We start from the raw sequence: 13,984 nt of genomic DNA on the forward strand, positions 1-13,984 counted from the left end.
AAAAAGGAAAACAAGCAAGCGAGATATAGTACAGGAAAAAAGAAACTACCACTTTATATACAGTAGAGTAATTTATTTTGTATTTTTATTTAATATTGGAATGATCCTTGGCAAAGCATTAGCCTTCTTGATTTTATTAGAGTTTTCTTTATATCTTTATTCCTGAAGGCATAAATAAAGGGATTGAAAAGTGGAACAATGACAGTATATATAAGGGCAAGGAATTTGTTGTTATGGGAATCCTTTGGCACGGCATACACAATTATAGCTGTTATATAATACAAACCTGCTACAGTGAGGTGGGAAGAGAGGGTGGAGAAGGATTTCCGTTTAGATTCAGCACTTTTAATCTTTAAAATAATGAAAATGATGTGGATATAAAGTCCAACAGTTAGAAAGAATGGTACTACAACTGCAAAGATAGCACAAGAGTTTGTGACCACTTGAGTGATAAATGTACTGGAACAAGCCAGGGACTGCACGGCATAAAAATCACAAAAGAAATGGTCGATCTCATTAGGGCCACAGAATTCCAAGCTCGCTGTGCAGACTGTAGAGATGAATACAGTGATATTTGCAACAATCCATGGTAGAACTGCAACCCGGACACACAACTCCTGGGTCATAATAGTAGAATAATGCAAGGGCTTGTTAATGGCCAGGTCTCGGTCAAAAGCCATGACTGCAAGTAGGTAACATTCTGCTGTTCCCAAGACAGAATTGGCAAACAACTGTATGAAACATCCACTGAAGGATATGCTCTTCTTACCTGCAATGAGGTTAGCTAAAAGATTAGGCACAATGCAAGTCACATACATTATTTCCAACACACTTAATTTGCTAATGAAAAAGTACATCGGGGTATGAAGAAAAGGTTCAGCTATAACCAGAAAAATGATAGCAAAGTTCCCAAAAACACACATGATGTAAACTGGCAAAGTGACAAAGAATAAGGGAATCTGGAGCTGATATAAATCTGAAAAAGCCAATAAAATAAACTCTTCGACTGCTGTATTATTGGAGTTATCCATCAGGCTTCCCAGCAGTATCTGTAAGATGAATACAAGAAGTTGAGCTCAATATTAATTTTATATTCCATACCTTAAGTCTGCTTAAAAATCATTTAAACATGAAATAAACCCAATTGGATTGTTCTGCCCCCAATAAGGATTAATTATATCTTAGTTGGGATCAAGTACAGGTACTGTTTTATTATTACAGAGAAAAGGGAATCATTTAACAATGAAATAAACCCAATAGGGCTGTTCTGCCCCCAATAAGGGGTAATTATATCTTAGTTGGGATCAAGTACAGGTACTGTTTTATTATTACAGAGAAAAGGGAATCATTTAACCATTAAATAAACCCAATAGGGCTGTTCTGCCCCCAATAAGGGGTAATTATATCTTAGTTGGGATCAAGTACAGGTACTGTTTTATTATTACAGAGAAAAGGGAATCATTTAACCATTAATTAAACCCAATAGGGCTGTTCTGCCCCAATAAGGGGTAATTATATCTTAGTTGGGATCAAGTACAGGTACTGTTTTATTATTACAGAGAAAAGGGAATCATTTAACCATTAAATAAACCCAATAGGGCTGTTCTGCCCCCAATAAGGGGTAATTATATCTTAGTTGGGATCAAGTACAGGTACTGTTTTATTATTACAGAGAAAAAGGAAATTATTTTTAAAAATTATAATCATTTGCTTATAATGGAGTCTATGGGAGATCACCTTTCCGTAATTTGGAACTTTCCTGATAACGGGTTTCCAGATAACAGATCCCATACCTGTACCACACTTTTTTTTATTCTTGTTAAAATAAATTCTAAAAATTCAGTAAATCATTTGTTCTACAACAGGTGACCTTTATTTTACATGTTCCATGACTAGTGCAGCATCAAGCCTGTAGTAACCTCACCCCTCCCTTTACCCCCCCCCCCCCACCAATTAAATAAATACACAACCACCACAATTGGGGGGAGAAGCCTGCAGTTGTTTATTGACCAATATATTTTAACATAAATAAGCATGTATATAAAACAACAATAACCTGTTGTAATAATCTTATAATACAAACATTAAGCAGCAGTAAACCATGTCCTATTTCCTCCAAGAGGACCAACCCTGAGCCCCAGGCCTGAAGCCTGTGTCCTGCCTCCTGTCCAAGTCCCATTTTAAGATTATCCATTTCCTCAAGGACCCCAGGCCTACCCAGTTAGCCACTCACCTTACCAACTGCGCCTTTTCATTACCTCTGGGGCTCAAAGTTGGCTCCATCCCCGCCAGCTGTGACTGCCAACATTCCAAACTCTGTAGAGAGGGATAATGCTGTTCCCCTCCTGTCCCTCCTGCATTCCATAAAGATATGATAAGCTAACTTCCAGGGACTGCACTCTAATTATCCACCCTGGACCCTCTTAACCAATTGGAACCTGACGTGGGATGGGGGATGTCCTCCTAGCATAGTCCTTCTTCCCTTCGCTGACACTCATTGGGTTCCATTCTCAGAACTTAATCAGTCATACTGTACATCTCTTCAGACAACAGAGCAGCAAAATTAATTACATCAGTTATAAATGATTCTACTCACTGTTTTGTGGGACCCATTCCTTCATCTTTAGGCACTTTAGACAATGTATTTTCACCATGTAAATTTTAGGAACTAGGAATGGAAGGAACCCCCCCAGGTCTCTACCATGTCCATGTACTAATTTCATTCCCTTTTACTATTAATGTACTGTAAATCAGTATTTAGCATTAATGGCAAGCACAATAATAAGCTTATGTTACTCTTTCTTAAAGTGTAAATCAAAACAAATCAAAACAAAAAATCATATTTGTCCTTCAGCAATGAAGGTTTTAATTGATAATCTATGTAGCTGTGTCTTCTACAATTGGGTCAGATCTAAGATAAATGTATGTGGGTGTGTGAGGGGTGTTTGTACAGTATATGTGTGTTTCTTTTGTGTACAGTTGTGTGTGTGTTTATATGTGTGTATTTAAGTATGTGTGTTTATGTGTGTGTGTGTGTGTTCTTTTGGGTATAAGAGTATGTGTGCATATGTATGTACAGGTATATTCTATATAGTAACATAGTAAGTTAGGATGAAAAAAAACATACAATCCATCACGTTCAACCATAATGCCTATATATAACCTGCTTAACTACTAGTTGATCCAGAGGAATGCAAAAACCCCATCTGAAGCCTCTCTAATTTACCGCAGAGGGGAAAAAAATTCCTTCCTGACTCCAAGATGGCAATCGGACCAGTCCCTGGGTCATATATATGCGTGTGCATATTTGTGCATGGGTGTTTAAGTCATTTATACTCAACTACTGTATAGGTCACATATGGAACATGTGTGCCATATAGAATACATCAACACCCCCATTATAAAACTGTTATCTGACAACTCATTAAGCCCTAGAAATGATACATTAATTAGTTTCTCCTTCATTTTTAAGCAGGTTTTTCATTGTCAAACCTTATGAAGGGTCTTTTTGTTATAGACAAATATGACAAAAAAATAAGCCACAATACAAAGCAAAGCAGACAGTTTCCAACATGTAAACACACTCATTATAATGGCAGGGACTGGCTGTAAATCCCTAATTCAGGAATATAACAAGCAATGATAGTGATAGAGCAGCGGCACACTGACTGCAGGCGGATATGAGTATTTATTAGCACTAGTATTACATAGTTTTATTTCTTCATGTTTCAGTCAATCTCTTTAAGATTCTCCTGTTATTGGGATTACTTTCAAGTTTCTGGGCAACTTCTAATGTAATGTTCCTGCCCACATACAGCCCCTTTCTAGCACCAATATCTAATATCTGTTAGAATTTTGGAATCAGTATTAATCTATCTATCTATCTATCTATCTATCTATCTATCTATCTATCTATCATCTATCAATCTATCTATTATCTATCAGATTTACTTACTATAGATCTGGGTGATACAAAGTGTAGGATCTGCTTCAGCTCGAAAATATAACACTGGGAGTCAGAGGCTCAGCCAGAAGGTATAAATACTGCGTATTTATCTAATATCTGTTAGAATTTTTGGAATCAGTATTAATCTATCTATCTATCTATCTATCTATCTATCTATCTATCTATCTATCTATCATCTATCAATCTATCTATTATCTATCAGATTTACTTACTATAGATCTGGGTGATACAAAGTGTAGGATCTGCTTCAGCTCGAAAATATAACACTGGGAGTCAGAGGCTCAGCCAGAAGGTATAAATACTGCGTATTGCTCTTAATACAGACCAGGGGAATTTTGCAGTATTAACCTCAAGGGAGGAATGCTGGTTATTAAAGAATTAACCCTTCCAGCAATCAATATGTTGTACTATACAAGGGAAAATATAAAAAGAAATATAAAAAACCATAGGGGATTGCACACACTGCACATAACGCATTGGATTGGAAGTAGAATAAGATCATTTACTGACTTTACTAGACACATTCTCTAATTAGTTAGTTGAGTTTATATGTTTAATATCTTCTTTATACTACAGAGCAGCACCAAATTACTCTCTGGCTGCTCACTGAGCAAAGTAAAGCTGGTCAAGTATACATGGGCAAATAAAAGCTGATGACTTTGTCCTCCAGAAATCTAGATCAATGGAGGGCACATTTAGAGCAACTTATATTTTGCAGAAATGAGAGTTCATATTGGCAGCCATAGAAAAACAGAAATAAAGCATAATAAATGTGCACAGAGGGCATGTTCATGCAAATCTCAATCTCATTTGCAAATTTTTGTGCGCAAATTCGCATTTCACTGTTTCACTGGAAAATATGCGCAAACAACCATTTGCAGAAAAAATATGCGCTGTGCTAACTTTAAAAGTAACGCCCAGTGTGTTTAGGAAACACAACTGTCTTTTCTAAAAAATGTATGGCAAAGTGTAGGTTGGAGGTGTATGATGTGGTCTGCAGGGGGGTTCCTAAAGCAGGCACAGGGCAGGAAGGTTGCCTGCCTGACTGTGTGAGGAACTCCCAGAGGGGCTGGGGGGGCTGCCTGTCTGTATGAGGAACTCCCAGAGGGGCTGGGGGTGCTGCCTGTCTGTGTGAGGAACTCCCAGAGGGGCTGGGGGTGCTGCCTGACTGTGTGAGGAACTCCCAGAGGGGCTGGGGGTGCTGCCTGTCTGCGTGAGGAACTCCCAGAGGGGCTGGGGGTGCTGCCTGTCTGTGTGAGGAACTCCCAGAGGGGCTGGGGGTGCTGCCTGACTGTGTGAGGAACTCCCAGAGGGGCTGGGGGGGCTGCCTGTCTGTGTGAGGAACTCCCAGAGGGGCTGGGGGTGCTGCCTTTGTGAGGAACTCCCAGAGGGGCTGGGGGTGCTGCCTGACTGTGTGAGGAACTCCCAGAGGGGCTGGGGGTGCTGCCTGACTGTGTGAGGAACTCCTAGAGGGGCTGGGGGTGCTTCCTGACTGTGTGAGGAACTCCCAGAGGGGCTGGGGGTGCTGCCTGACTGTGTGAGGAACTCCCAGAGGGGCTGGGGGTGCTGCCTTTGTGAGGAACTCCCAGAGGGGCTGGGGGTGCTGCCTGACTGTGTGAGGAACTCCCAGAGGGGCTGGGGGTGCTGCCTTTGTGAGGAACTCCCAGAGGGGCTGGGGGTGCTGCCTGACTGTGTGAGGAACTCCCAGAGGGGCTGGGGGTGCTGCCTGACTGTGTGAGGAACTCCTAGAGGGGCTGGGGGTGCTGCCTGACTGTGTGAGGAACTCCCAGAGGGGCTGGGGGTGCTGCTTGACTGTGTGAGGAACTCCTAGAGGGGCTGGGGGTGCTGCCTGACTGTGTGAGGAACTCCCAGAGGGGCTGGGGGTGCTGCCTGACTGTGTGAGGAACTCCCAGAGGGGCTGGGGGTGCTGCTTGACTGTGTGAGGAACTCCTAGAGGGGCTGGGGGTGCTGCCTGTCTGTGTGAGGAACTCCCAGAGGGGCTGGGGGTGCTGCTTGACTGTGTGAGGAACTCCTAGAGGGGCTGGGGGTGCTGCCTGACTGTGTGAGGAACTCCCAGAGGGGCTGGGGGTGCTGCCTGACTGTGTGAGGAACTCCCAGAGGGGCTGGGGGTGCTGCCTGACTGTGTGAGGAACTCCTAGAGGGGCTGGGGGTGCTGCCTGCCACTGCAAGGAGCAGAGGGAGCGGTAACCAAGTGAGGAGTCACCCAGAGAAGTGCCAGAAATCACTGAGAAAGGTCTCTCAGAGTGGGGCACAGGGCAGGAAGGCTGCCAGACTGTGAGGAACTCCCATAGAGGCTGGGGGTGCTGCCTGACTGTGTGAGGAACTCCCATAGAGGCTGGGGGTGCTGCTTGTCTGAGTGAGGAACGCCCATAGAGGCTGGGGGTGCTGCCTGTCTGTGTGAGGAACTCCCATAGAGGCTGGGGGTGCTGCCTGCCACTACAGGGAGGGAGCTCTGACCAGGTGTGTGAGAGCTGAGAAGAGTCAGCAGAGCTTAAGGTGGCCATACATGTGGCGATCCGACGATGTTTCGTACGACCATCGGTCGCACGAAACATCGTAAGATCCGCCACACACCATTCAGGGCTGAATCGGCAGGTAAGGAGGTAGAAACAATAGGATTTCTACCTCCTTCTGCCGATTCAGCTCTGAAGGGAGAATTTTGGTCAGGCGCCTTCTATGGCGCCCGATCAAAATTTTCAAACTTGTCCGATCGGCGAGTCGTCCGATATCGGCAGCTTCCTGCGATATCGGTCGACTCGCCGACATGCCATACACGCACCGATTATCGTACGAAACGAGGTTTCGTACGATAATATCGGTGCGTGTATGGCCACCTTTAGTAAGAAGCCAAAGTGTGCCAAAGGCAGATGAGCTCTTATGAGTGTAAGAGTGACCATAGATGTGTGAAGGTTATTAGGGATGGTGAGAAGCCCCAGGAAAAGGTTCCAGAGTGTGAGAGTTACCCTGGAAAGTAAGAGTCCCAGAGTGGGGACTTGAATATGTTTTGTTGAAAAGCTACAGAACTGTGTTCCTGTGATGCTTATGTTGGGAAGAATTTGCCCCAAATAAACTTGTGTGCCAGAAGACGTGGTGTCCCTGTCTCTAAGCTCCAGATCTTATGCCTACCTGCCTATCATAGCTAATTTCCCCCAAGGGTGGCACTCCGCTTCAATCCTTGTCTTGGGTGCAAGGTAAATGGTTTAGAAATAAAAAAAAGACCAGCAACACTGAGTTTATTACAAAAATTATATATTAAAAAAAGCACAAACAGCCTCAAAGTACTGCACAATTTAGCAAATTTTCCACTGAAGCAAAGCGAAACAGATTCGCACATCACTAGTTATAAGCTTTTTGTATTAGTCAAGCATCTACATTACTTATTACTTATTAATATTCTATCGGAGGGCCCCTCTCCTTTATCCATGTGTTATAGGTTAGGGTATGGTTTTGGCTTTTGGTGTCAGTAACGCCCCCTGAGGTTTGGCACTATTAGAAACTCAGTGGTCTAAAACCAATGGCCTGAGCTATACTGGCCACTTTTCCTCTAGATTAAGCCATAGGAGGCAGTGTCAATTGGACCTGGCAGGTTACGTCAATGACTTTTCCTCCTGTCTGTCCAGCTGCAGGCAATAGCCCAATGAAGGGACGGTGTAAGCCTGCTTCCTCTCATTATATGTGCAGGATCATTAGCCTTCCTGCTGTCACTAAGCCTCTAGTTCCTGTGTTCCCAAGATCCTGAATTCCTGCTCTTGTATCCTGTATCCTGAGGTCCTTTCTCCTGGAATCCTGGCCCTTCCTGCCCTTCCCTTGTCCCCTGTGTTTTGGATTCTGCTTGTCTGCCACCTGCCCTGAAGTTTCTGTATGCTTTACCGACTGTGTTTTGCTTGCTGCCTGCCCAGACCCTGCCTGTATTTGGACTTTGTTTAACTGCCTTCTCCGTAAATACATTTCTGCTAAAGTTGTTGTGGTGCCGCAATTCAATGATAAAATCTTTTGTTCAAAGCCTCTGAATGCTTGGCAGAGAACATCAGCTCCTCACAACTAGCCATTTTGACAGGTCTAATAGGATATCATAAAATAAAAAAAAAAAAAAACAAGCAGGAGATATAGTACAGAAATTAAATTACCACACTGAGCAAGTTATATACAGCACAATAATGTATCTTGTATCTAGTCAGTATTAAAATGATCCTTGGCAAAGCTTTATCCTTCTTGATTTTATCACAGTTTTCTTTATATCCTTATTCCTGAAGGCATAAATAAAGGGGTTCAAAAGTGGAACAATAACAGTATATATTAGGGCAAGAAATTTGTTGTTATGGGAATCCTTTGGCACGGCATACACAATTATAACTGTGATATAATACAAACCTGCTACAGTGAGGTGGGAAGAGAGGGTGGAGAAGGCTTTCTGTTTAGATTCAGAACTTTTAATCTTTAAAATAATGAAAATTATGTGGATATAAAGTCCAACAGTTAGAAAGAATGGTACTACAACTGCAAAGATAGCACAAGAGTTTGTGACCACTTGAGTGATAAATGTACTGGAGCAAGCCAGGGACTGCAAGGCATAAAAATCACAAAAGAAATGGTCGATCTCATTAGGGCCACAGAATTCCAAGCTCGCTGTGCAGACTGTAGAGATGAATACAGTGATAATTCCAACAATCCATGGTAGAACTGCAAGCCTGACACATAACTCCTTGGTCATAATATTAAAATAATGCAAGGGTTTGCTAATAGCCAGGTCTCGGTCAAAAGCCATGACTGCAAGTAGGTAACATTCTGCTGTTCCCATGGTAGAAGAGAATAACAACTGTATGAAACATCCACTGAAGGATATGCTCTTCTTACCTGCAATGAGGTTAGCTAAAAGATTAGGCACAATGCAAGTCACAAACATTATTTCCAACACACTTAGTTTACTTATAAAAAAGTACATTGGGGTATGAAGTGATGGTCCAGCTATAACTATGACAATGATAAGAAAGTTCCCAAACACACACATGATATAGACAAGCAACGTGACAAAGAATAAGGGAACCTGCAAATCCGAAAAAGCCAATAAAATAAACTCTTCCACTGCTGTCTTATTGGCTTTATCCATCAGGCTTCCCAATTATTATCTGTAAGAAAAATACAAGAGAATATTCATTTTATATTACACATATTAGACTTTGCTCCATTTGTTTCAATTTAAAACCTCAGCTACCACATGTATTTATATTCAATAGTCAATTACAAAAAATTATCTTCTCCATCTCCCATAGACTCCATTTTAATCAAATAATTCACATTTTTAAAAATGGTTTCCTTTTTCTCTGTAATAATAAAACAGTACCTTGTACTTGATCCCAACTAAGATATAATTAATCCTTATTGGAGCCAAAACAATCCTATTGGGTTAAATTACTGTTTAAATAATTTTATTAGCAGACAAGGCAGGAGATCCGAATTATGGAAAGACCCCTTATCCGGAAAACCCCAGGTCCCAAGCATTCTGGATAATGGGTCCCATACCTGTAGTACATTTAGATGCTTTGAATATGTAGTGTACTTCATCAGCTGTGGGTGTGTTGACACTGATCATAAAGGTAGCCAATCATGAGCCAATACAATTTGCTAACTCCCTCCATACCAAGTCAACAGCTTATCGGCTCATACATGGGGCCTTATAGTGACCTGCGTTACTGGTGCCTGGTCAAAAATAAAAATAAAAAATCTCATACCCATTGACAGCCAAGTAATTAATGGCACTTAAATGGAAATGACCCAGCCTTCAAGAATAGATGAGTCATTAAACTCCACATTGGACATGGTAAAGAAAGAAAGAAAGAAAGATGTAAAAGCCTTAGCTGGACAAGAAGCAATAATTTGAAGGAAAACAATGTAATGTAATGTGTAGATAGCAGCTGTAAATACTCAACCTGTTCTCTTTTCATTTTCTCTCTCCTCTATTACATCTCCCTTATTTTCGCACCTTATCCCACCGAATATCTCTTCCTTTTTTCCACCCTTTACAACCTAGTACCTACATATTCTATTTCTTATGCTTATGAACCACTTACTGCTTTTATTTTCTTGTAAAAAAAAAAAATACAATTCTGAAATAAATTCTAAAAGTTCAGTGGATTGTTTGTTTACAGCTAACCTTTTTTTATCTGTTCCATTCTTAATCAGTCATATTGTAGCTATGATGTCGTAGATATGTGATAACGGGTACATGATTCTACACACTGTTTTGTGTATTCATTGTTCCCAAGTGTGTATCCAGTGACTCTACCAGGGCTAAAGTAAAAAGAAGAGTCTAAGGCTGTCAGCCTTTTAGGCAATATAAGTATAACGTAATAATATAAGGTGGTCTGACTCATGACTAGTGATGAGCAAATCTGCCCAGTTTCACCGACAAATTCGCAAATCTTTCAAAAGATTAGCGAAATGGCAAAAAATTTGATAAACTATGAATATTAATGTGTTAATGAGTTAAATGACGAGATAAACTGAAGAAACGGTGTTATCTTAAGTCATGTAAACTCATTAAACTCATTTAGCCTTTCAAAGAGCACCATTGTTTACATAAGGCAAAAAAAAGTTGAAAAAAGTTTGGTCAGATGCAATTTATACAGATAATCTCACTTAAGGAGAAAGAATTGCCCTTAAGCAATTGAGTAAAAATAGGGATATAGTTATAAGCTCATGTGATAACGGTGTAGGTATTATAATTCAAGATTAGTGATGAGCACAATTTTTTGCCAGGCATGTACTCGTGACGAATTTCCGGGTTACCCCATTGGCGCAAGAAGTGTGTATTGTTCTCCAGGCCAATACTTCTTAATTTCACATTAACCTTCTATGTGGTACTGTATTCAATGCTATAGCAAAGTCTACGTAGATAACATCCACTGCCATCCCAGAATCAAGGTTCCTGCAATTAAATCAGTTTGACAAGATCTGGTATGCATAAAGCCATGCTGGCACAACTCATAGAATTGTGATTTTTAGTGTATTACAGTATCTTGAATATTCATTTAATATATACAGTATATAGTTGTCAGAGGTTAAAATAAACATTGGCAATTATATAAATTTTCATTTCTCCACCAAAGTTGTAAATAATTACTTACAATAGATCTGGGTGACGTGGGAAAGTGTGTGATCTGCTTCCTCGCGTAAAATAACACTGGGAGTCAGAGGCTCATCCAGAAGGTATAAATACAGTATCTTGCCCTTAATACAGACCAGGGGGATTTTGACATATTAACCTCAAAGGAGGTATGGTGATTATTGAAGAATTAACTCATGCAGCAGTAATATGTTACACTTAACATAATGTATGATACATTAATAATTTTTTTCAGTCTATCTGCAACAAAGACCACAGTGGAATATTAATATGTTCCTCTCACGAAGGGCCTGTATTGATTTGATTGTTGGATGGAAGGCCAAACCATCTTATTGTCCCAATTTGGCCCAAAGCATAAGTAGCCATATTGGGAAAAGATCCATTCATTTGGTGACCTTTCCAAGTGAGCAGGCCTTCAACTGCATGGCACCTTAATTTCCCTTTCAGGCTGCTCACTGAGCAAAGTAAGTTGTGCACCTTGGTTGTGTCACCTTTTGATCTTTATAAAAGCTCTTGGTCCTTAGTCTCATGCGTACGTGAGTACGTGAGGCCACTGTAGATGAACTGGTCATGGGCCACAGTAAATTTATTGAGGAAAAATGCACATTATGTACAGAAATAGATCAGATCAAACTATGCGGTGAGATGTAACCAACTTGAAGTGATAATTTAAGGGAGTAATGTGATGTAAAAAGGGTTTAATAAAGTTTTAGAGTTTTTGTTTAGAGATACAGTAAATATGGTAAAGTAATAGGATGCGTTTCTTTGTGGCTTCCATTGTGCCATGACAGGCCTCAGGAAAGGCTACCGAAGATTTTGTGAACTGATGTGATGTATACGTGGTGGAGATTGGGACACAGAGGGGGAGACAGAGGATGTCTACCAAACGTAAGAAGAGCAAAGAAGGTGAAATATGTTTTCTTTGAGATGCTCCTCTTTAACCCTTGTCTCAACCAACTTTTTTTTTGTAATAAAGTTGGTTGAGTAAGAGAGGAGGAACAGGAAGAATGAAGGGTTGGCCTTTTGGGCCAATACAGAACTCAGTGATGGAGTCTTTCGAGCATCCTTATTTGCTTAACACTTGATTTATCAATATTTAACTCCCTGGGATAACCTACTATTTCCCAGCAGGACTGTAAATAAACTAGTTCTTCCCTGATACCTTCAGCTGCCCAGCATTCTACTGCAACCCTTGAACACAGGACGTCAAGACTACTATCCTCCACTAACCCTCTGAACGAGCCCTGTGGGGCAGTGCAATGGAGCTTTAAAAAATATTTCCTATTCATACACACTGACATAAGAATAGGAGATTTATCTCCTCATATGAATCATGACAGACTTTCTATTGCTCAAGAGACCCCGGTTTGTTTTTAGGTTGTTTGATCTTGGTGCAGATTTGTGGGAAAAAAGATGAAGTAAAGGTGAAATTTATAGATGAGACTTTTTAGTCGTCGTCACATTTTTTTTTCGTATTTTGTGCAATTTTTTAGTCACTGTCACAACTTTATCGTGCCCCATTGTGTTTTTGAAATGTAAGACATGAAATTAGTATGTATAAGGTATGTTTTGGGGTCTTCATATGTACTTTGTTACTTTGATAAACCTATGCACAATGGGCATCAAACTGTTCAGTGGACCCCAGGTGTTCATATTTATTATGTATTATCTTAGTACCTAATTACGTATGGGAGATACGATGCTGCAAAGTGGAAGCCTTGAAGCAATTTTCAAATATTTAAAAACTGCTATTTTCATAAGTTTTGCAGGTAGTTTGGAGTAGAAAGTAATATTTATCAATTGTATATTTCCAAAAATATATGACTTTTTGGGTTGAACGTACTTTTTGTGGCTTTACTCCCCATAAAATGAAATAAATGTGTTGTTTTTAGTAGCTTAAATTACAAAATGATAGAGGATATGGGGGGCATTTTCATTACATACACGTTACATACTTGTAAATCCATGCACTTTGAGCATCAAACTGTTTAGCAGACCTCTAGCTTTGATATTTAGGATGTTTTATTTTACCTAAGTCTAAAATATACTGTAGCTCATAATGTTAAACTGTTGCCTTGTGTTCTATTTAATTTAAAGATATGTTAGTTCATCTTCTAATAATACACAGGTTGGAAATGGTGCTTAGAGATGTTATTTCTGCTGCATGACATATTAAAACTTGATAGAACTTATGATAAAAAAATACCACTTGTAATACCAAAAGGAAATTTTAAATGACTTTCTCATATCTTTATATGATCTTCTTGGTCATTTCAAATGTCTTTATATTTTACAATAGGAGGACTGATTTACAAATATACAGTAGGCGCTAAATTGCCTAGTGCAGGAACCGATGGCAACTGATTAGCAATTCATTTCTGACAGTCTACTAGCAAAAATAGAAATAGAAAAGACTGGTTGCTATGGGTAACTGTTAGTAAATGAGCCCTAGGGAGTACATTAGTTACTATATATTTTTCTTTAACAAATGTGTAAAAGGTCAGTGATTCAATGTCACAAAGCAATCTATTGTTGATAGTTACTGTATATACTCGAGTATAAGCCGAGTTTTTGAGCACCAAAAATGTGCTCAAAAAGTCACCCTCGGCTTATACTCGCGTATATGGATAAGATGTATACCCCCGTGGATGTCTGGTGTGCACAAGCACGCTCACACCCCCGCCACCAACCCCCCCTCGTGCAAGTACCACTCAGGAGGATTCCAGCTGCCAGCTCGTTCGCACCCCCGCCGCCGACCCCCACCTCGTGGATGCAAGCAAGTACCGCCTTTCAATAGTACTCTCTTACCAGGGGATGCTTCACCCAGTGAAATCCAGATTCCTCATTAGGAAGGACAGCATCGGACTGGGCCG

Source organism: Xenopus tropicalis, chromosome 8, assembly GCF_000004195.4.
Source record: "Xenopus tropicalis strain Nigerian chromosome 8, UCB_Xtro_10.0, whole genome shotgun sequence".
NCBI lineage: Eukaryota > Metazoa > Chordata > Amphibia > Anura > Pipidae > Xenopus > Xenopus tropicalis.